This window comes from Cervus canadensis, chromosome 13 (assembly GCF_019320065.1).
Source record: "Cervus canadensis isolate Bull #8, Minnesota chromosome 13, ASM1932006v1, whole genome shotgun sequence".
Taxonomy (NCBI): domain Eukaryota; kingdom Metazoa; phylum Chordata; class Mammalia; order Artiodactyla; family Cervidae; genus Cervus; species Cervus canadensis.
In genome coordinates, this window is record NC_057398.1 from 68965538 (window position 1) to 68988130 (window position 22593).

At 37.4% G+C, this 22593-nt stretch overlaps 1 long non-coding RNA gene across 1 annotated transcript in view; it reads right to left on the reverse strand.

Moving 5' to 3' along the window:
- Positions 1-461: 461 nt before the first annotated feature.
- LOC122452465 overlaps positions 462-22593 on the reverse strand; it is a 165561-nt gene continuing 143429 nt past the window's right edge. The window contains exon 3 of the long non-coding RNA XR_006272706.1: positions 462-702. This is a non-coding gene — a long non-coding RNA (uncharacterized LOC122452465). The remainder of the gene's footprint in view (positions 703-22593) is intronic.

Here is a 22593-nt window from a genome sequence, read left to right on the forward strand (position 1 = left end):
AAAGTACAAGCAATTCTTCAATATTTTCAAGGAGTCAGACTTAAATAGGGGCATATATGGCTCCTGTATAAGATCTTTATGGTATTAGAAGATACAAAGTTCCTCATTTTGGTTGTTAAAAACTCTTATTAGCCATACTTTTTAGTTTTTAAGCCTATTCCTTCATATTTGAAAATAAAGCCAATGTTCAAACAAGTAGAAAAAAATGAGTGTAAAATTCAAAATATACTTAATAAATTAAAAAATGTATAGGAGTTAATTTCAGCATGTTTGAATAGGAAAACTATTCATGAAGTTGGAATATGCTTAGTTTTTACTATAGATAATGGCTTAAGTATTTCTTATAGGACTTAGTTTTGTCACCAAAATGCATGTTTATGGGCTGGTATACATATACACAGTGAGGTGAAATAATACCAAAATATCAGAGTGTAGAGCAGAGAAATGTTTACTGAGGACCATGCAAGGAGAGGGGTGGCTTGTGCATTAAAACATCTCAAACTCTCAGCAAAACCCTTTTCAAGGAGAGAGGAGAGAGGGCCATGAGAAGTGGTTGTAAAAATCTTGGTGTCAGATCCCTTGTTCTGGAGGTCAGGTCATGGTCAGGTAACACGTTCTTATAAATCTTGAACAAGTGTTATCCTCTGTCCAGACAAGAAAGGGCAGGTCTCAAGGCATGACTTTCCCCTCCAAGGTTTGGTCCTGCTGAGAGAAGGCAGAGCTCAGCTGGCAGCACACTCAGGGCCAGGTCTTCAGACCCTGCTCAGATGTCATTGCTGAGGGAGACGGGCGCCCAGCCCAACTGGCCTTCAGGCCCCTAGGTTGCCCATATGTCAGGGAACTGGGGTGTGTGGAAGCGGGCTAGTCCCACAGAAAGTGTCCCAAGCAGATGGCTGCTGCCATGAGGAGGCAGAGGTGGGGATGGGGGAGTCACAAGGCCTGGGCCTGGCCAGTGGGTGGCCTTGATGAGGGTTCTGGAGACCAGCAGGACACAGCCCTCCAGTAACCTGGGCCCCCAGCTCACCCACTTGCCTAAGGCTAGATAAGCTGGAGGGCCATGAGGAGAAGGCCGGGATCCACCTCTGACCTCATTCTCCTCTTGCTGACCATCACCACTCTGCTGACTACTGAATGGAACCCCTAACAGTTGCTAACAGACAGTTGCTCACTTGGGGGAGAAGCCCATTGCCATGCTGACCAATGGTTGAGCAGGATCACCAATGTTTGCTCATTGAAAGTTGCTCGTTTGGGGGCAGGGCCCATGGTGGCCCTGACCAATAGCTGTAAGACACGCATTAAGGCTCACTCATGTCCAACTCTATGTGACCCCACGGACTGTAGTCTGCCAGGCTCCTCTGTCCATAGAATTTTCTAGGCAAGAATATTGGAGTGGATTGTCATTTCCTATTCCAGGAAATCTTCCTGACCGAGGGATCAAACTCATATACCCTGTGCCTCCTACATTGGCAGGCAGATTCTTTACCACTGCAGGCACTTGGGAAACACTAAGAGACCATTAATGGTCTTCTCGGTAACCACTGCCTGGTAATGGGGTGGGGTGGGCGGGGTAATAGCCCACAATAATGTCCCATTGCTAAGGTCTATACAGAGCTATGCTCTATTACAGTTTGGCCAATACACCCAGCATAAATTGGCACTTACTATTCTAGGAAGGGTTTCCCAGTCACTGAGGGTAAAGAATCCACCTGCATGCAGGAGACACAAGAGACATGGATTCAATACCTGGGTTGGGAAAATCCTCTGGAGTAAGGCATGGTAAACGCTCTAGCATTCTTGCTTGAAAAAACCCATGGACAGAAAAGCCTGACAGCTATGATCCATAGGCTTGCAAGGAGTAGGACACAAGTGAAGTGACTGAGCACACATTCTAGAAAGAAATGCCACAGAGTGACATGTTGATATAATCCCCTCTCCTTGGTCTGAACAAACGGGTTTCTTATTTATCTCTCATGCTCAGTTCACGGTCTCACATTTTATGTGAATGACCTACAGACCTTCTAAAACTACCACCCAAAAAAGTTGTTCTTTTCATTATACGGGACTGGAACGCAAAAGTAGGAAGTCAAGAGATACCTTAAAAACTGGCAAATTTGGCCTTGGAGTACAAAATGAAGCAGGGGAAAGGCTAACAGAGTTTTGCCAAGAGAACGCACTGGTCATAGGAAACACCCTCTTCCAAAACACAAGAGAAATAAAGACTATACACATGGCTATCACAAGATGGTCAATACCATGGTCAATGGTCAATATGAAATCAGATTATCTTCTTTGCAGCTGAGGATGGAGAAGCTCTATACAGTCAGCAACAACAAGACTGGGAGTTGACTGTGGCACAGATCATGAACTCTTTATGGCAAAATTCAGACTTACATTGAAGAAAATAGGGAAAACCACTAGACCACTCAGGTATGGCCTAAATCAAATCCCTCACAATTATACAGTGGAAGTGACAAATAGATTCAAGGGATTATACCTGATAGAGTCACTGGAGAACAAGACAATCAATGTAGGTTCATGACATGTACAAGAAGCAGTTATCAAGATCATTCCCAAGAAAAAGAAATGGGAAAAGGCAAAATGGTTGTCTGAGGAGGCCTTAAAAATAGTTGAGAAAAGAAAAGAAGCTAAAAAAAAAAAAAAAAGAAGAAGCAGCAGCTAAAGGCAAAGGAGAAAAAGAAAGATATAACCATTTGCATGGAGAGTTTCAAAAAATAACAAGGAGAGATAAGAAAGCCTTCCTCAGTGATCAATGCAAAGAAATAGAGGGAAAAAAGAGAATGGGAAAGACTAGAGATCTCTTCAAGAAAATCAGACATACCAAGGGAACATTTCATGCAAAGATGGGCACAGTTAGGGACAAAAATGGTATAGACCTAACAGAAGTAGAAGATATTAAGACTAGGTGGCAAGAACACACAGATAGACTATACAAAAAGATCTTCCTGACTCATGGTGTGATCACTCACCTAGAACCAGACATCCTGGAATGCGAAGTCAAGTGGACCCTAGGAAACATCACTACAAACAAAGCTAGTGAAAGTGATGGAATTCCAGTTGAGCTCTTTCAAATCCTAAAAGATGATGCTGTTAAACTGCTTCACTCAATATGCCAGAAATGTTGGAAAACTCAGCAATGGCCACAGGACTGGAAAAGGTCGTTTTCATTCCAATCCCCAAAAAAAGCAATGTCAAAGAATGTTCAAACTACCACACAATTGCACTCATCTCATACTCTAGCAAACTGATACTCAAAATTCTTCAAGCCACGCTTCAAAAGTACATGAACCATTTCTCTGATAATGAGTGATGTTGAGCATCTTTTCATGTGTTTGCTAGCCATCTGTATGTCTTCTTTGGAGAAATGTCTGTTTAGATCTTTGTCCCATTTTTTGATTGGGTCATTTATTTTTCTGGAATTGAGCTGCAGGAGTTGCTTGTATATTTTTGAGATCAATCCTTTGTCTGTTGCTTCATTTGCTATTATTTTCTCCCATTCTAAGGGCTGTCTTTTCACCTTGCTTATAGTTTCCTTTGTTATGCAAAAGCTTTTAAGTTTAATTAGGTTCCATTTGTTTATTTTTGCTTTTATTTCCAATATTCTGGGAGGGGGGGGTCAGAGAGGATCTTGCTGTGATTTATGTCGGAGAGTGTTTTGCCTATGTTCTCCTCTAGGAGTTTTATAGTTTCTGGTCTTACATTTAGATCTTTAATCCATTTTGAGTTTATTTTTGTGTATGGTGTTAGAAAGTGTTCTAGTTTCATTCTTTTACAAGTGGTTGACCAGTTTTCCCAGCATCACTTGTTAAAGAGGTTTTATTTTTTCCATTGTATATTCTTGCCTCCTTTGTCAAAGATAAAGTGTCCATAGGCACGTGGATTTATCTCTGAGCTTTCTATTTTGTTCCATTGATCTATATTTCTGTCTTTGTGCCAGTACCATACTGTCTTGCTGACTGTGGCTTTGTAGTAGAGATTGAAGTCAGACAGGTTGATTCCTCCAGTTCCATTCTTCTTTCTCAAGATTGCTTTGGCTATTCTAGGTTTTTTGTATTTCCATACAAATTGTGAAATTATTTGTCCGAGTTCTGTGAAGAATACCGTTGGTAGCTTGATAGGGATTGCATTGAATCTGTAGATTGCTTTGGGTAATATACTTATTTTCACAATATTGATTCTTTCAATCCATGAACACAGTATATTTCTCCATCTATTTGTGTCCTCTTTGATTTCTTTCATCAGTGTTTTATAGTTTTCTATATATAGGTCTTTTGTTTCTTAAAGTGATGGGTATATGAGACAACCTCACCACCCTCCAGAGAAATGTGTGTGTTGGTCAAGAAGCATCAGTTAAAACTGGACATGGAATAACAACCTGGTTTCATATTGGTCAAGACTGCATATTGTCACCCTGCTTATTTAACTTATATGCAGAGTACATCATGCAAAATGCCAGGCTGGATGAAGCAAAAGTTGGAATCAATATTGCTGGAAGAAATATCAACAACCTCAGATATGCAGATTACACCACCCTTATGGCAGAAAGTGAAGAGGAACTAAAGAGTATTTTGATGAAAACAAAAGAGGAGAGTGAAAAAGCTGGCCTAAAACTCAACATTCAAAAAACAAAAATCATGGCATCCAGTCCCATCACTACATGGAAAATAGATGGGGAAACAGTGAGAGACTTTATTTTTTGGTATTCCAAAATCACTGTAGATGGTGACTGCAGCCATGAAATTAAAACATGCTTGGTCCTTGGAAGAAAAGCTATAACAATCTTAGTCAGCACATTAACATTACTTTGTCAACAAAGGTCCAACTAGACTAAGATATGGTTTTTCTAGTAGTCATGTATGGATGTGAAAGTTGGGCTATAAAGAAACCTAAGCATCAAAGAATTGATGCTTTTGAACTGTGGTGTTGGAAAAGACTCCTGAGAGTCCCTTGGACTGCAAGGAGACAATCCTAAAGGAAATCATTCCTGAATATTCATTGGAAGGAATGATGCTGAAGCTGAAGCTCCAGTATCATGGCCCCCTGTTGCACAGAACTGACTCATTGGAAAAGACCCTGATGCTGGGAAAGATTGAAGTCTGGAGGATAAGGGGATAACAGGGGATAAAATGGTTGAATGACATAACTGACTCAATTGACATGGTTTGAGCAAGCTCCAGGAGCTGGTGAAGGACAGGGAAGCCTGGCATGCTGAAATCTATGAGGTCACAAAGAATCAGGCATGACTGAGTGAATGAACTGAACCTATGACACATCAAGGGTAGAAAATAAAAATATGTACAGCATCATTAAGTTATCTTACAACTGAACATCTCCAACATTTTTATTAGTCAGCCTAATTTATTTTAGACTTTTTGCCAATTACTTGTTGACAATTTTTGCTCTCTTGTAATTTTGTGATTTATTATGTCATCTGGCTTAGTAACAAAGATTTACTATATCTTGTCCTTAACTTCTCAAGTCCTTCAACACAATATATGAATTAGTACCTAGCTTTAAAAATGGAAATAAATAGTCATATACACTGAACACTTATGTTTTCCAACTTATGAGTTATTTATGTAAGTAAATGAGAAAAGTGAAAGTTGCTCAGTTGTGTGTGACTCTTTGCAACCCTCTGGACTGTACAGTCCATGAAATTCTCCAGGTCAGAATATTGGAGTGGTTAGCCTTTCACTTTTTGATGGCATCTTCCCAACCCAGGGATTGAACCCAGATCCCCTGCATTAGAGGCAGATTCTTTAAATGCTGAGCCACAAGGGAAGCCCAGGAATACCGGAATGGGTATCCTATCCCTTCTCCCACGGATCTTCCCGACCCAGGAATTGAAGTGTGTGCTCCTGCATTGCAGGCAGATTCTTAACAGCTGAGCTATTAGGGAAGTGGCAAAAAGAGATGACGCTGATGCTGTTCTCTTGAAAGATGGACTCCCCAGGTTGGCAGGTGCCCAATATACTAATGGAGAAGAGTGGAGAAATTACTCCAGAAAGAATGAAGAGAAGATCCAAAGAGAAAGAAACCCTCAGTTGTGGATGTAGCTGGTGACAGAAGTAAAGTCTGATGTTGTAACGAACAATATTGCATAGGAACCTAGAATGTTAGGTCCATGAATCAAGGTAAATTGGAATGGGTCAAACAGGAGATGGCAAGAATGAACAATGACATTTTAGGAATCTGAATTAAAATGGACTGGAATGGGCAGGTTTCATTCTGATGCCCATTATATCTACTAGTGTGGGCAAGACTCCCTTAGAAATGGAGTAACCCTCATAGTCAAGAAAAGAGTCTGAAATGTAGTATTTGGGTGCAATCTCAAAAATGAGAGAATGATCTCTGTCTATTTCCAAGGCAAATCATTCAATATCACATTAATCCAAGACTATGCCCCAACCACTAATGCCAAAGAAGCTGAAGTTGAATTGTTCTATGAACACTTATAAGATCTTCTAGAAATAATATCCAAAAAAAGATGTTCTTCTCATCATAGGGAACTAGAATGCAAAAATAGGAAGTCAAGAGATACCTCAGAGGGCAGACAGACTGAAACCACAATCACAGAAAACTAACCAATCTGAACACATGGACCACAACCTTGTCTAACTTAATGAAACTAGGCCATGCCATGTGGGGCCACCCAAGACACACGGGTCATGGTGGAGAGGTCTGACAGAATGCAGTCCACTAGAGAAGGGAATGGCAAACCATTTCAATCTTCTTGCCTTGAGAACCCATGAACCGTATGAAAAGGCAAAAAGATAGGACACTGAAAGATGAGTTCTCCAGGTTGGTAGGTGCCCAATATGCTACTGGAGATTAGTGGAGAAATAACATATTAGATGGTTGGATGGCATCACCAACTCAATGGACATGAGTTTGGGTAGGCTTCGGGAGTTGGTGATGGACAGGGAGGCCTGGCATGCTGCGGTTCGTGGGGTACCAAAGAGTTGGACACGACTGAGCGACTGAACTGAACTGAGGAGATACCTAAAGAAACAGGCAAATTTGGTCTTGAAGTAAAAATGAGTCAGGGCAAAGACTAACAGAGTTAATGATGCAGATAACCATGACCTTGTGATCAGTCACATAGAGTCAGACATCCTGGAATGGGAAGTCAAGTGGGCCTTAGGAAGCATCACTACAAACAAAGCTAGAGGAGGTGATGGAATTTCAGTTGAAGTATTTCAAATCCTAAAGATGATGCTGTGAAAGTTCTGCACTCAATATGCCAGCATATTTGGAAAACTCACCAGTGGCCACAGGACTGGAAAAGGTCAGTTTTCATCCCAATACTAAAGAAAGGCAAAGTCAAAGAATGTTCAAACTGTCATACAATTGCACTCATCTCACAAGATAGCAAAATAATGCTCAAAATTCTCCAAGCAAGGCTTCAACAGTACATGAACTGTGAACTTTCAGTTGTTTAAGCTGGATTTAGAAAAGGCAGAGGAACCAGAGGTCAAATAGTCAACCTCCTTTGTACCATAGAAAAAGCAAGAGAGTTTCTGAAAGACATTTACTTCTTCTTTATTGACTGTGCCAAAACCTTTGACTGTGTGGATCACAAGAAAATGTTGAAAATTCTTAGAGATGGGTATACTAGACCACCTTACCTGCCTCCTGAGAAATCTGTATGCAGTTCAGGAAGCAACAGTTAGAACCAGACCTGGAACAACAGACTGGTTCCAAATTGGGAAAGGAGTACGACAAGGCTGTATACTGTCACTCTGCTTATTTAACATATGCAGAATATGTCATGCAAAATACTGGGCTGGATGAAGCACCAATTGGAATCAAGACTGCCGGGAGAAATATCAATAACCTCAGATATGTAGATGACATCTCCCTTGTGGCAGAAGCAAAGAATTAAAAAGCCTCTTGATGAAAGTGAAAGAGGAGAGTGAAAAAATTGGCTTAAAACTCAACATTCAAAAAACGAAGTCATGGCATCCGCTCCCATTATTTCAAGGCAAATAGATAGGAATCAATGGAAACAGTGAGAAATTTTATTTTGTTGGGTTCCAAAATCACTGCAGATGGTGAATGCAGCCATGAAATTAGAAGATACTTGCTCCTTGGAAGAAAAGCTATGACTAATCTAGATAGCATATTAAAAAGCAGAGACAGTACTTTGCCAACAATGGTCCATCTAGTCAAAGCTATGGTTTTTCCAGTAGTCTTGTATGGATGTGACAGTTGGACTATAAAGAAAGCTGAGTACCAAAGAATTGATGCTTTTGAACTGTGGTATTGGAGAAGACTCTTGAGAATCCCTCGGACTTCAAGGAGATCAAACATGTCAATTCTAAAGGAAATCAGTCCTGAACATTCATTGGAAGGACTGATGCTGAAGCTGAAGCTGAAGCTCCAATATTTTGCCCCCTTGTTGTGGAGAACTGACTCATTGGAAAAGACCCTGATGCTGGGAAAGACTGAAAGAAGGAAGAGAAGAGGACAACAGAGGATAAGATGGTTAGATGGCATAACTGATTTGATGGATATGAATTTGAGCAAGCTCCATGTGTTGAAGGACAGGGAAGCCTGGCTTGCTTCAGGAAATGGGGTCACAAAGAGTTGGACAGGATGAAACATCTGAACTGAACTCAGTAAATTCTCAAGAGTTGGTGACTTAATTTATTTTCTTCTTCCCATGATCATGTTCCCTGCACCTTTGTGTTGATATTTTCTCTTTAGTCAGGAAACATCTGCCAAAAAGCTCTGCAAACAATTCCAATGGTGCCCAAAATTCAAATCAATATATACATATATTAGGGACTATATTAATGAGCATAGGACATATATATAATATATGTTATGCAATATATACATATGGAGATGTTTGGATAGCATCACTGACTCAATGGACATGAACTTGGGCAAATTCCAGGAGAAAGTGAAGGACAGGGAGGCCTGGAGTGCTGCAGTCCATGGCGTCGCAGAGAGTCAGACACGACTTAGCAACTGAACAGGAACAGTAATGTATGGAGTAGGAAATGGCACCCTACTCTGGTATGCTTGTCTGGAAAATTCCATGGATAGAAGAACCTGGTCCTCTCCAGTCCATGGGGTCAAAATAGTCAGACTTGGCTGAGCTACTGAAAAATAAATCCCACTAGTGCAGTAACAAATATACATACTTAAAACATTTAAATTTATAAAATGCACATCTACATACTAATGAAGATTTATTTACAAACATAAAGGAGGAAATACACCAAAAATAAAATTCTCATGTGGATATTGATCTATACCGATTTCCACCTCTGCACATTTCACAAAGTGTCCTATAAGATATTCCAACCTAATATAATATTTATTATTCTATTCACATCCTCTCTTATAAATAGAATTGTGAAACAAATTTCCTAGGAATTCTCTCCCTCATGTAAAGTCCTCTAGTTATTAAAATATGGAGTACTGAGGCAAAAATGCAACTAAGATTACATAAGCAAGTATGGCAGGATAATACTTATTTTTATTTAAAAAAAGGAACAACTGTATAGCCTTATCTTTAAAATATGTTTCTATTCTCAGGAAACCATCCTCAAATTTAATTTATATATATATTTTTTATTGCACAACTGGTTTTGTACTACATGATACTTTATTATAAAATCATTAGCATTTCCATTTGCAATTTAATAAAAAAATCTGGGACGAAATGAGAAATGTATTTTAAAAAATAAGTAAGAGTATGAAAAAAATCAAATTTGAATTAAAAAACCAGATGAATATATTTTCCATGGAGGAGATTTAGTGTTGAGCTGTTCCTTTAAACTATTCTACTCTCTATGTAAACCTGCAATACTGACCTCATGCCCAGCCAACCCATGTCCTTGTTAAATGCTGAGGAGGAAAAGAAGTGATCCTTTGTACTCCTGAAGTTTCACTTCCAGTGGTTGAATAACATTGCTAAGTGGAAGCAAGCTGGAGATTTTGTAAAGAGCAGTTCAAAAGGCATAAATGACCCTCTTTGATGACAGGCGGTTAACATTTCCTCAGTAACCAGCTCTTAGCAGCTGCCTGGCTGTGGCAGCCACAAAGGTGCTGAGGATGGGGCAGTGGCCCCTGGGCCTTTCCCATTCAACCCATCAGCAGTGGGGCAAATTAGTACTTCACTTCTCATTTTTAAAATTTGAGATGTAAAGATAACTTCTGGAAGGCAAAAATGCCTGCTGCTGTTAAACTAGGTAGCAGTGTTTATATTCTTTCCAGTACAATATATTTATATTTCACATTGTCTTTATATGTTTTATATAGTATTATACTTATTTCTTTACATCACAATTGTCCCAGTTTTTAAGTTCGTGAGGGTAAGTCACAAATCCAAGTCCTCTTTATATTCATAAATTTTCTTTATAGTCATAGGGCAGTGACCAGAACATAGTAAACATTATATATAATTGAGTATATTTAATCACTAATAAGGCAATTATGCTATAAAATCTGATTATAAACTCAACTAATGACAGTATTAAAATAATCATATTATTTTTTATACAGTGTTTTTTGTCATAGTAAATGTTTTAAATAATAATATTAAACTCAGGAGAAGGAAGCATTTTAGAAAACATACTATGAAGAAAACTTATCTGCTATGACACTGTAAAATCTGTTATTATTTAAGGTAAATTAAGGGTTTAAGACTTGAAAAATAGCAACTGCTTTATAAATCTTTTAATGCGTAAATTTCTGTTAGTCAATGAATACTTTTCAGTCAAAGCACTTACCAAGAGGAAGATCATACTCCTGTAATTTAAAATTTCACTGATAATAGAAAAAAATTCATATTAGCATGTTGTGAACATTCATACCACACGGGGAGCAAACATGGGAGTTATTTTCTCATCAAATTACTTTTTGTGCTATGCCACAAAATTAAAATTAAATATTATAAAGCAATAAAATGTAAATGCTGTCAAATTGTTTATGATGCATCATTTTCCACACCGATCATTTTATAATCAGTTATGATTATTCCAACCCAAAACAAGCACAGAACAAGGTAGGAATATAACCATGGTGTTAACAGTTTTATTTAATTTAAAGGAAAAACACTTTTATTATGATTCAATGGGGCAATAGCTGTTTTATTTTCCCCCTTGGTTTAATTGGGAATAGCTGCTTTATATCATTGTGTTAGTTTCTGCTGTACAACATAGTGAATTATATATATCTATATATAGATAGATAGATACACACACACACACACACAGTGGATATGATGAACTTTTAGCAGAACTATTCAAATCCCTAAAGGATGCTGCCATCATCAAAGTTTTGCATTCATTATGTCAACAAATCTGGAAGACCCAGCAGTGGCCACAGGACTGGAAAAGGTCAATCCTCATCCCAAACCCCAGGAAGGGTAGTACCAAAGAATATGCTAACCACTGGACAATTGCACTCATCTCCCATGCTAGTAAGGTCGTGTTTCAAAGTTTGCATGCTAGGTTGCAGCATTATGGGAACTTGCAGATGTCCAAGGTGGGTTTAGAAAAGGAAGAGGAACTAGACATCAAATTGCCAACATTCGATGGATCACAGAGAAAGTAAGGGGGTTCTAGAAAAACATCTACCTCTGTTTCATCGACTACACTAAAGCCTTTGACTGGGTGGATCATGACACACTGTGGAAAGTTCTTAGACAGATGAGAATACCAGAAAATCTTACCTGTCTCCTGAGAAACCTGTTTGTGTGTCTAGAAGCAACAGTTAGAACCCTGTATGGAACAACTGATTGGTTCAAAATCTAGAAAGGAGTATGAGAGGGCTGTCTGCTGTCACCCTGAGCACATCATGAGAAATGCCAGACTGGATGAGTTACAAGCTGGAATCAAGATAGGCGGGAGAAACATCAACAACCTCAGATATCCAGATGATACCACCCTAATGGCAGAAAACAAAGAGGAACTAAAGAGTTTCTTGATGAGGGTGAAGGAGGAGAGTGCAAGCGCCAGCTTAAGACTCAATATTAAAACAAACAAACAAAGTTCATGGGATCAGGCATCTATTTGCATTGCAAATAGAAGGGGAAAAGGTGGAAGTAGTGACAGATTTCCTCCTCTTGGTCTCCAAAATTACTGCAGATGGTGACTGCAGCCATGAAATCAGACGATTTCTTCTGACAACCATTGCTTCTTGGTAGGAAAGCGATGACAAACCTAGACAGTGTGTTGAAAATCAGAGACATTACTCTGCGGACAAATGTCTGTATAGTCAAGGCTATAGTCTTTCCAGTGATCATTCAGGCTTGTGAAAGCTGGACTGTAAAGGGGGCAGAATGCCAGAAAAATTGATGCTTTCAAACTATGGTGCTGAAGAAGACTCCTAAAAGTCCCTTGGACTGCAAGGAGATCAAATCAGTCATCTTAAGGGATATCAACCCTGAATATTCACTGGAAGGACTGATGCTGAAACTGAAGCTCCAGCAGTTTGGGCATCTGATGTGAATAGACAACTCATTGGTAAAGTCCCTGAAGCTGGGAAAGATTGAGGGCAGAAGGAGAAGAGGGCATCAGAGGATGAGACGGCTGGACAGCATCACCGATGAAATGAACATGAAATTGGGCAAACTCAGGGGATGGTGAGGGTCAGGGAGGCCTGGGCTGCTGCAGTCCACAGGATCACAGAGTCAGACACAACTGGGGGACTGAACAGCAACAGTACACATCTGCCCTCCTTCTCGAGCCTCACTCCCTCTCCCTCACCCCCCAGAATAGGCCTCCACAGAGCACCAGGCTGAGTTCACCGTGTCATATAGCAGGTTCCCACCAGCTTTCTCTTTTACATATGGTAGTGTATGTATCGGAGAAGGCAATGACACCCCACTCCAGTACTCTTGCCTGGAATCTCCCATGGACGGAGGAGCCTGGTGGGCTGCAGTCCTTGGGGTCACGAAGAGTCGGGCACGACTAAGTGACTTCACTTTCACTTTTCACTTTCATGCTTTGGAGAAGGAAAAGGCAACCCACTCCAGTGTTCTTGCCTGGAGAATCCCAGGGATGGGGGAGCCTGGTGGGCTGCCGTCTATGGGGCCGCACAGAGTCGGACACGACTGAAGCGACTTAGCAGCAGCAGCAGCAGCAGCAGTGTATGTATGTCAGTGCTACTCTCTCAATTCATCCCACTTTTCCCCAACTGTGTCCACACATCTGTTCTCTGTCTGAGTCTCTATTCCTGCCCTGCAAATAGGTTCATCTGTACCATTTTTCTAGATTCCACATATGTATATCAATATATGATAGTTGTCTTACTTTTCTGATTTTTTCCACTCTATGGCAGACTATCTAGTTCCATCCACAGTTCTACAAATGACCCAATTTATTCCTTTTATGGCTGAGCAATATATCACTGGATATATGAACCATGTGCACACACTCAGATACTTAGTTGCTCAGTCATGTCTGATTCTTTAGGACTGCCTGTAGTTCTCCAGGCTTCTCTGTCCATGGAATTTTCCAGGCAAGAATACTGGAGTGGATTGCCATTTCTTCTGCCAGGGGATCTTCCTGACCCAGGGATCAAATCCATATCTTCTCTGTCTTCTTCACTGGCAGACGAAATTTTACCATTGAGCCAACCTAGAAAGCCATACATGTACCACATCTTCTTTATCTATTCAGTTTCTGTAAAGTTAAAGCTGACAATTAGACCCTGAAATAGTGTGATTCCACAACAGGAACTATAGCACTGTGGGTGCTCTTCTCTGTCACCTCACCTGCAACAAAGGAGGCAAGAATACATAATGGAGAAGAGACTGTCTCTTAAGTAAATGGTATTGGGAAAAATGGACTGCTTCATGTGAAAGAATGAAATTAGGGTACTCCCTAAAAAATATTTATAGCATAACTTATTTTAAAACTTTTGCTTATTACATTTAGGTCTTTAATCCATTTTGAGTTTATTTTTGAATACACCATATGCCATACACAAAAACTCAAAATGGATTAAAGACCTAAATTTAAGTACGGGTCAATAGTTTTAAAATAAGCATTAGAACATGGCACTTAGAACCGTATGTGATAGAGAGGAACCTCTGCAGTGTTGTAATTCTGTGTGGAATCACACTATTTTAGGGCCTATTTATCAGCTTTAACTTTACAGAAACTGACTTCCACCACAACATTCACAAATGAACAGACATTTAGGGAATGGTTCGTGTATTAATCAAAGTTGCACAACTCAGGACATTAGAATACAAGAAGAATGGCAATTTTCGTAAATTTTCCATACCTAAAAATGTCAGCCATATTGAATGGCTTCTTTCTCATATCAAATGTCCCAGGTGGTTACACAGTTTAGGGAGCTTCATATTAACCATGCAGGAATAAGTGCTGTTCTTTAACAATTCTGAAGACTTAAAATCATTTTTCTTTAAAATATTTTTATTGTCTTCCCTTAGTATTCTCCCCCTCAAGCAAGCTGACATTCATTGCTTCAAGAGAAGTTTGGATTTATCCTAGAACAGATAATTTAACTGATTAATGAATTGTAAAATCCATAGCAAATAGAACAGCATGAAAGCAAAAATATTTAAACACTCTTTAAAAACATATTTTACTGTTAAGATTTATAGAAAAGTTGTAAAGATAGCAGTAGTTGCAAAAGATAGTAGAAAACCACTTTCTCCTGTTGTTAATATCTTATATTACTGTGGTGCATTTGTCAAAATAAAGAAGCTGGCATTACCACATTAGTATTAACTGAACTGTAGATATTATGAGGATTTCACTTTTCTATTAAAGTCCTCGTTTTGTTTCGGGATCTGTTACAGGATCCCACATTCGATGTGTTTAAGATAATCTTTGCCAGATTTCTGAGCTCTAGTTACTATTTTTCTCTTTGCATAACCTCTCCTTTGGAAGCAAGTCCTTAAATCTACCCCACCTAGGGGTGGGGTTGGGGTGTGGGTGGAAGAGAAGGTGGAGGGCCTGGTAGTAAAGCATGTCTCCTGAAGGGAGGAGCACCTACATATGCTATTTTGAATTCTCCTGCAAAGAAGATGTGTCCTTTTTAAGCTCTCATTTGTTTATTTATTCAATAGTTTATCTTAGTTGGTGTTTTTATTTAAAATATTACCCCAGCTATATCAAAATATAACTGACATATAACATTTTGTAAGTTCAAGGGGTAAAAAAATGAAGATTTGATACTTAAATATTGTGAAATGACTATCACAATAGGGTGAGTTAACATTTCCATCACCTGTGTATTTACCATTGTGTGTGTGTGTTTGTGTGTGTGGTGAGAACATTTAAGACCTAACCTCTCAGCAGCTTTCAGTTATATAATGTCAATATTATTTTAACTATAGTCACCAGGCTGTACATTAGATCCCAGAACTTACTCAACTTATAACCAAAAATGTGTATCCTTTGGCCAACATCTCCCATTTCCTCCACCCCTCAGCCCCTGGTGACCACCATCCTTCCTTTCTTCTGCTTCAATTTGTATGACTGTGAGCTGGATTTTTAAAGTGACAGCATACAGTTTCACTTAATATAATGCCCTCAAAGCCCATCCATGTCATCACAAATGGCAAGATTTCCTTCTTCCTCATGGCTGAATAATATTCCATTGTGTGTGCAAAATATCTCCTTTATTCATTTGTAGAGAGACCCTTTGTTTCCATATCTTGGTTACTGTGAATAACTCTGCAACAAACATCGGAGTGCAGATGCCTGTTAATGATTTCATTTTCTTTGTTATACACCCAGAAGTGGGATTACTGGATCATATGGTGGTTCTATTTTTCACTCGATAATGAACCTCCAGCATGAAGTGTTTTCCATAGTGGCTGGAACATCTCACATTCCTACCTGCAGTGCACTAGAGTTCCTTTTTCTGCACATCCCATCTCTTGTTTTATTGATGGTAGCCATTTTAATAAGTGTAACTTTACATTTATAACAGGTATAAAGTGATATCTCATTGTTATTTGGATATGTACTTTCCTGATGATGTTATTTTTGATGTTGAGCACCTTTTCATATATTTGCTGGCCAACTGTATGTCTTCTTTGGAAATTTGTTTATACAATACTCTGTCCATTATTTAGTCATTGTTTTCTTGCTGTTGACCTTTATGAGTTTCTTATATACTTTGAACAATCACCCTTATCAGATTGATATGAAGTTTGCAAATATTTTCTCCCATTTCATAGACTGTCATTTCATTTTTATGATTTTTTAATTTTGCTAAAATTTAATTGCTCTTTTCTTATCAATTCACTCTTACTTCTTTTTGTAACTCATACCAATTTATGAAATATATATTTTATTAATTTATAAAGTATTTGTCAAATGCTAGCAAATATTCCTGATGGTGAGATTTAAAGTGATACTTTATTCTTTGCATTCTTCTCTATCATGTAAGTTTATTTTTAAAATGAGCATTTATCACTTGTTAAAAAGTTCTAACATTATAATTTTAAAATGTCACTCAAAATCCAAAATGAAGAGCATTTTTCTCTAATAGAAGGTTGAAATGTCTTTATTCAAAGCCCATAATCAGAAAGGTCAGGGAAAATTAGTAATTGCATTTGTATTTACAAGATTTTAAACAATTACTCAGAAGTAGGCTAATTTTAGTATGTTTGTGCTATGTTGAGTTTAATTCCTTTCTTGAATGTGTCGTGTAGATTGTTATTTGTCAGTTGATTGTATAATTGAACATTTTAATCACTTCTACTTTATTCAAGGAAGGAAGAGTTGAAAACGAGTTTTTTATGAAGTCTAAATTTAGAGACACTAAGCTTTATCTGTTACATAGGAATATTTTTTTTTAATTGACATACACACAAACACACACATACACACAAAGAAAGAAGTTTTGGTCAATGGATTCAATCAGGCCAAATTAAAACTTTATCTTTAAAGTTGAAAAAAGACTAGAACTTAATTTTTCTCACCACAAAAATGAGATGATAGTGATGTGAAGTGACAGAGGGGTTGGCTAAAGCTGTGTGCTAATCATATTTTGTATAAATGTAACAAATCAACAATTTGTACACCTTAAATTTGCAGTGATACATGTCAGTGTCTCAACTAAAAAAAAATAACAATAACAGGAAAAGAAATCACAGAAAACAAGTACACATATACACACAAAGTAAGCTAGTATTGTTATCTTTAGGACAAATTCTAATGCCAGAATTGTGATATATCCTACTGTATTGTTTTCAATAGTATGAGTTGGTATGTTTATTTTTTGATGTCCTACCATTTTATTATATTCATCTGGTACAGATTTGTTTCATTCATCTTGTTCAGGACTTAGTATAATTTTTCAAAATTAAAAGTATTATTAATCTCTAGGAAAGTATTCTCTATCATGATAGAATGTGTACTTTGCCCATTTTATCTATATTTTTATTTTGTAAGTCATTTTAGAAATATGGAAGACCAACTCACTTTGCTGTCTCAAACTCTGAAATTTGTTTTTTTCATTTTCTATCTCACAACACTGATCTGGGCTTATTTCCTATGCAAAACTTCAGCCTGTTTTCCCATATCAATTTTAAGTCTATAATGTAAGTAGACATTAATTATTCATGTTTAAATATATATATATATGTATATATGTATATATTACTGCACAGTATATGACTTCATTGTATATATTTGGGGCACCTGTTCATATGATCACTATTTTCCTTTTGAAGTTTCTCTGAAATTTAACTAGCATATGATGTAAAATATAATTTTTGTAATATCCACTTTAATATACCACTATCACTAAGCAGTCATACTTTATAAGTTCAGCTTATATCTACTGGAAGATTATTTATTTTTTAGATATGTAACACTATCTTTCTTAACACTTACAAAATTTACCTGAAAACTTAAAAGAACACTGTAATACAGAAACTGATTTCTTTAATTTGCATGACACAACTTACATATGTGTGTGTTTAGTTGCTCAGTCATGTCTGACTCTGTGATCTCATAGACTGTAGCCTGCCAGGCTCCTCTGTTCATGGAATTCTCCAGGCAAGAATACTTCAGTGGGTTACCACGCCCTCCTCCAGGGGATCTTACCAACCCAGGGACTATACCCAGGTCTCCCGCATTATAGGCAAATTCTTTACCATCTGAGCCACCAGGAAGCCCAAGAATACTGGAGTGGGTAGCCTATCCCTTCTCCAGGGAATCTTCCTAATCCAGGAATTGAACCAGGGTCTCCTGTACTGCAGGCAGATTCTTTACCAGCTGAGCTACCAAAGAACTAACATGCTATATTAGGAAAAAAATAAGGGTAAGTAAATTGGATAAAAGTTTCTAAAACGTCTTCAGTCAGAGTTAACTTTTTCTGAAACATTTTTATCTCAGAGTTGTCCATGTTTTCTTTGTCCACACAACTTTCTCTTCTAGAGCATTAAGAGAGATGAATATTTAGCCTGTCTTAAAAGAGCCCTCTGCTCCTTGTCATCTCCTGTAGTAAATAAACATTCAGTTCTACCAGAAAGTGTTGAACAATGGCTTTTGAACAACAGCCACAACATACATTTTTATCTCAAATTGTTCTATATACAGATTGCTATTAGAATATTGAAGGTTTCTGTTAGCCAGTCATAATACCAAGGTTAACATTATTATTATCACAGAATTGGCAGCAGCATTTTTATGATGGTCTTACTAATTGTATAATGAGTTTAGTGATACTGGTATTTTAGGAAAAGTGTTCACTTGTGGACCTTTGGCACATGATGTACATAAATAAAACCTCATATTAAATCACATTTATTTTTTATAATAAGCCATAATTGACAATGTTTTATCACTACTTCAGTAAAAACGCATGATAAAATTAGCTAAATACTATTTGTAATTTTTATCTCCCTCTATGTGTGTGTGCTAAGTTGCTTCATCCATGTCCTGTTCTTTGTGATGCTATGGACTGTGACCTGCCAGGCTCCTCTATCCATGGGATTCTCCAGACAAGCATACTCAACAGGGTTGCCATGCCTTTCTTCAGGGGATCTTCCCGACCCAGGGATCAAACCCATATCTTTCACATCTCCTGCATTGGCAGGGCAGTTCTTTACCACTAGTATGACCTGGGAAGCCCTATCTCCCTCTGGGAGGGCTCAAAATACTTTGTTAATGTTCATTAGGTTTTGTGAAATAAAGTTCAATATTTTGAAATATAAACTAAATTTCAGAAGAATCAAGCTAATTAAAATAGTTTCCTGAATACAAAATTTTAAAAATCTATCCTTAAAACTTCACAGATGCATTATCTTTGTGGTAATAATTAGAGAAATTTGTTCTGATTCTGCCTTATTTATTTAAAACATTATTTAATTATCAACATCCAAAATCTAATTATACCTAGTAAAATTAGGAAATCACTTTTCTTATACCTTCATATTTTGCCTATCTTATGATTTTTGTGCACATATTATCAGTGCTTCTACACATTTTTATTCTTAATTATCTTTAGAGTAGGTGCATTTTTCAAGAGCTCTTTTGGCACTTGAATTCTCTTATACAAATCATGCAGACAATAATTTATGCTTAATTAAAAATTTTATTTTTCTCTCCTCCTGTGTGTTTGTGTGTTTACTCAGTTGTTCAGTTTTGTCTGACACTTTGAGACTCATGGACTATAGCCTGGCAAGCTCCTCTGTCCATGGGATTCTCCAGAAAAGAAGACTGTGTTCTTTCAAATATTTCCCTTTGTGAAAATAAAACCAATTACTTCGTCCAGCTTTGTGTAGTTTTATCCAGTCTTGTAAAACTAAAACATTTATGTATGAATTCTACAAAATTCATGTATAAATAAAATTTTCATGCTATACAATTTTGTTAGTACCATTCATTTCAAGACTCACAATAACTTGATTTTTTTCTACATTAGATTTAATGAATAAATGTCTGAAGGAAGACTGATATGCAGACATACTTCTTTGTAGAACATCTGCATAACTTAAGTATGCACACGATTTGTTTTTATATTAAATTCTTTGAAGTACTATTAGAACTATTTACTTTTTTGAAAGACTCTTATATGTGGTAAGGTGTTTGTATATGCAAAATTAGATCTTTTTTTTGTAAGCTCAGAAAATTTTACTTCCGGTATATGACTGAATATTATTTAAATTTTTAAAAAACTTTTTCTTTGGGAATAATTAATATCATGTATTTGGTCGTGTTTTTTCTTTACAGTATACTGAATTCTTCATTTGTTTTTATTGCCTCTGGGCAATTACCAGCTTTTCTTTCTTGTCCTCCAGAGCATTAATTATTCTTGCCTGACTCATCAAAATTTACTTTTACTTCAACTTTATTTTCCTTTTTTTAATTGATGTGAAATTCACATAACATCAGATTAAACATTTTAAAGTGAATAATTCAGTGACATTTAATTTATTTACAATGTTGTACAACTACGGCTTGAACTAGTTACAAAACATTTCCTCATCCCAAAATAAAACTGTGTACTCATTATTCCCTATTTACATCTATTCCCTATTCCCTATTTACATCTCCTCCTATTCCCTGACAACCACCCATCTGCTTTCTGTCTCTACTGTACTGATGACATGTTCTGGATGTTTATAATCTCAATGAAATCATACAATCTGTGACTTTCTGCATCTTGACTCTCACTTAGCATACTGTTTTCTACCTTCATCTATGTATTTAGCACATATCAGTATTTAATCCCTTTTTTGCTTGAGTAATATTCCATGGTATGTAAATATACTACAATTTGTCTATTCATTTATTCATTGGTATTTGAGCTGTGTCCATACTGACATTTTGGCTATTGCAAATATTGTTGCCATAAACATCAATGTACAACTATTTGTTTGAGTATATGTGTTTAGTATGTTGGGTTATACAGCTTAGGAGTGGAACTTCTAGTCATATAGTGATTCTGGTTTTAACTTAAGGACACTCAAAATCCCCTAGAGGAGGAAATGGCAACCCACTCCAGTATTTGCATCTGGGAAATCCCATGGACAGAGGAGTAAGGTGGACTACAGTCCATGGGGTTGTAACGAGTCGGACAGGACTGAGAACACACAAAAGCAACTATTTTTGATAGCAGTGAACAAAATCATTTTACATCCCCACTAGCATTCCATTCCACAAGCACTCTGATATCTCCATGTACTTTCCAACACCTGTTATTTTCCATTCTTTTGATTATAGTCATCATAGTGGGTGTTTCGCCTAAAAGTTTTACTTTATAATTCGATCATTTTATTTTACAGAATTTATCATTGCTGTAGACAAAAACCTATGTAGTGGTAAAATCATGTTTCCTATGGTGGTTATCTTCAAAGAAAGGGTTGTTTAGAATCTTCTTCAAAGTTTTGCTTCTACAGACACAGGATATTTCCAATCACTTATATATAGTCAAGCACAATATCTGATGGGGAAAAAATGTCCTGCCCTGTCAACAATTATTGATTTTTTTCCCCTCAGTGCTATGGTTAATTCTAGAGTCAGTTAGTGCAAATTATTTGATGAGGAATTTAATGGACTGAAAAACCTTGGGAGCAAATCTGTAGTTTTAGGTATTATATTCAAGTGCTTAAACTCTCTTTTGAGTTAATTTTTTTTGTATGGTATAAGATAGTGGTCAGTTTTTTCTTTCTTTTTCTGTTTCATGTGGCTGGTCAGTTTTCGCAACACCATTTATTAGACTATCATTACCCGTTGTGTATTCTTAGCTCCTTTGTCATAAATTAACTGACCAAGTGCATAATTTACTACAGTGCCTAGCACGTGTACTAAAATAGCATTAGTAATAGTACTAATTCCAGTAATTACCACAGTCCTTATAAAATAAATAGTCTATGGATAATATTAGCTATAATCCAGATTTAAAATACAGCACATTGATTATCCCAACAAATTGCTATAAATTAATATAGTACAATATCAGATACATAACAAATATCATATATTAAAACATATAAATGGAATCTAGGAAGATGGTACTGATGATGGTACTATTTGCAGGGCAGCAATGGAGATACAGACAAGAGAACACACTTATGGGCATGGGTGGTGGGGAGGAAGAAGAGGGTGAGACAAATGGAGAAAGTAATGGAAGCATATACACTACCATATGTAAAACAGACAGTCAATGGCAATTTTCTGTATGACCCAGAGAACTCAAACCAGGGCCCTGTAACAACCTAGAGGGGTGGGAAAGGATGAGGGGTGGGAGGGAGGTTCAAGAAGGAGGAGACATATGTTTACCTATGGCTAATTCTCACAGATGTATGGCAGACACCAAAGCACCATTGTAAAGCAATTATCCTTCAATTAATCTTTCAGAGAACTAATCCTTTTAGAGAGAGAACAGCATTAAACATATACACTACCCATATGTAAAACAGATGGCCAGTGGGAGTGTGATGTATGATGCAGGGCACTCAAAGCACCCCCTCCATGTCAAAGGGGATGACATGAATCCTGGAGGGATGGGGCGGGGAAGGAGGTGGGAGGGGGGTTCAGGAGGGAGGGGACACATGTATGCCTATGGCTGATTCATACTGATGTATGGAAAATCCATCACAATATTGTAATTATCCTC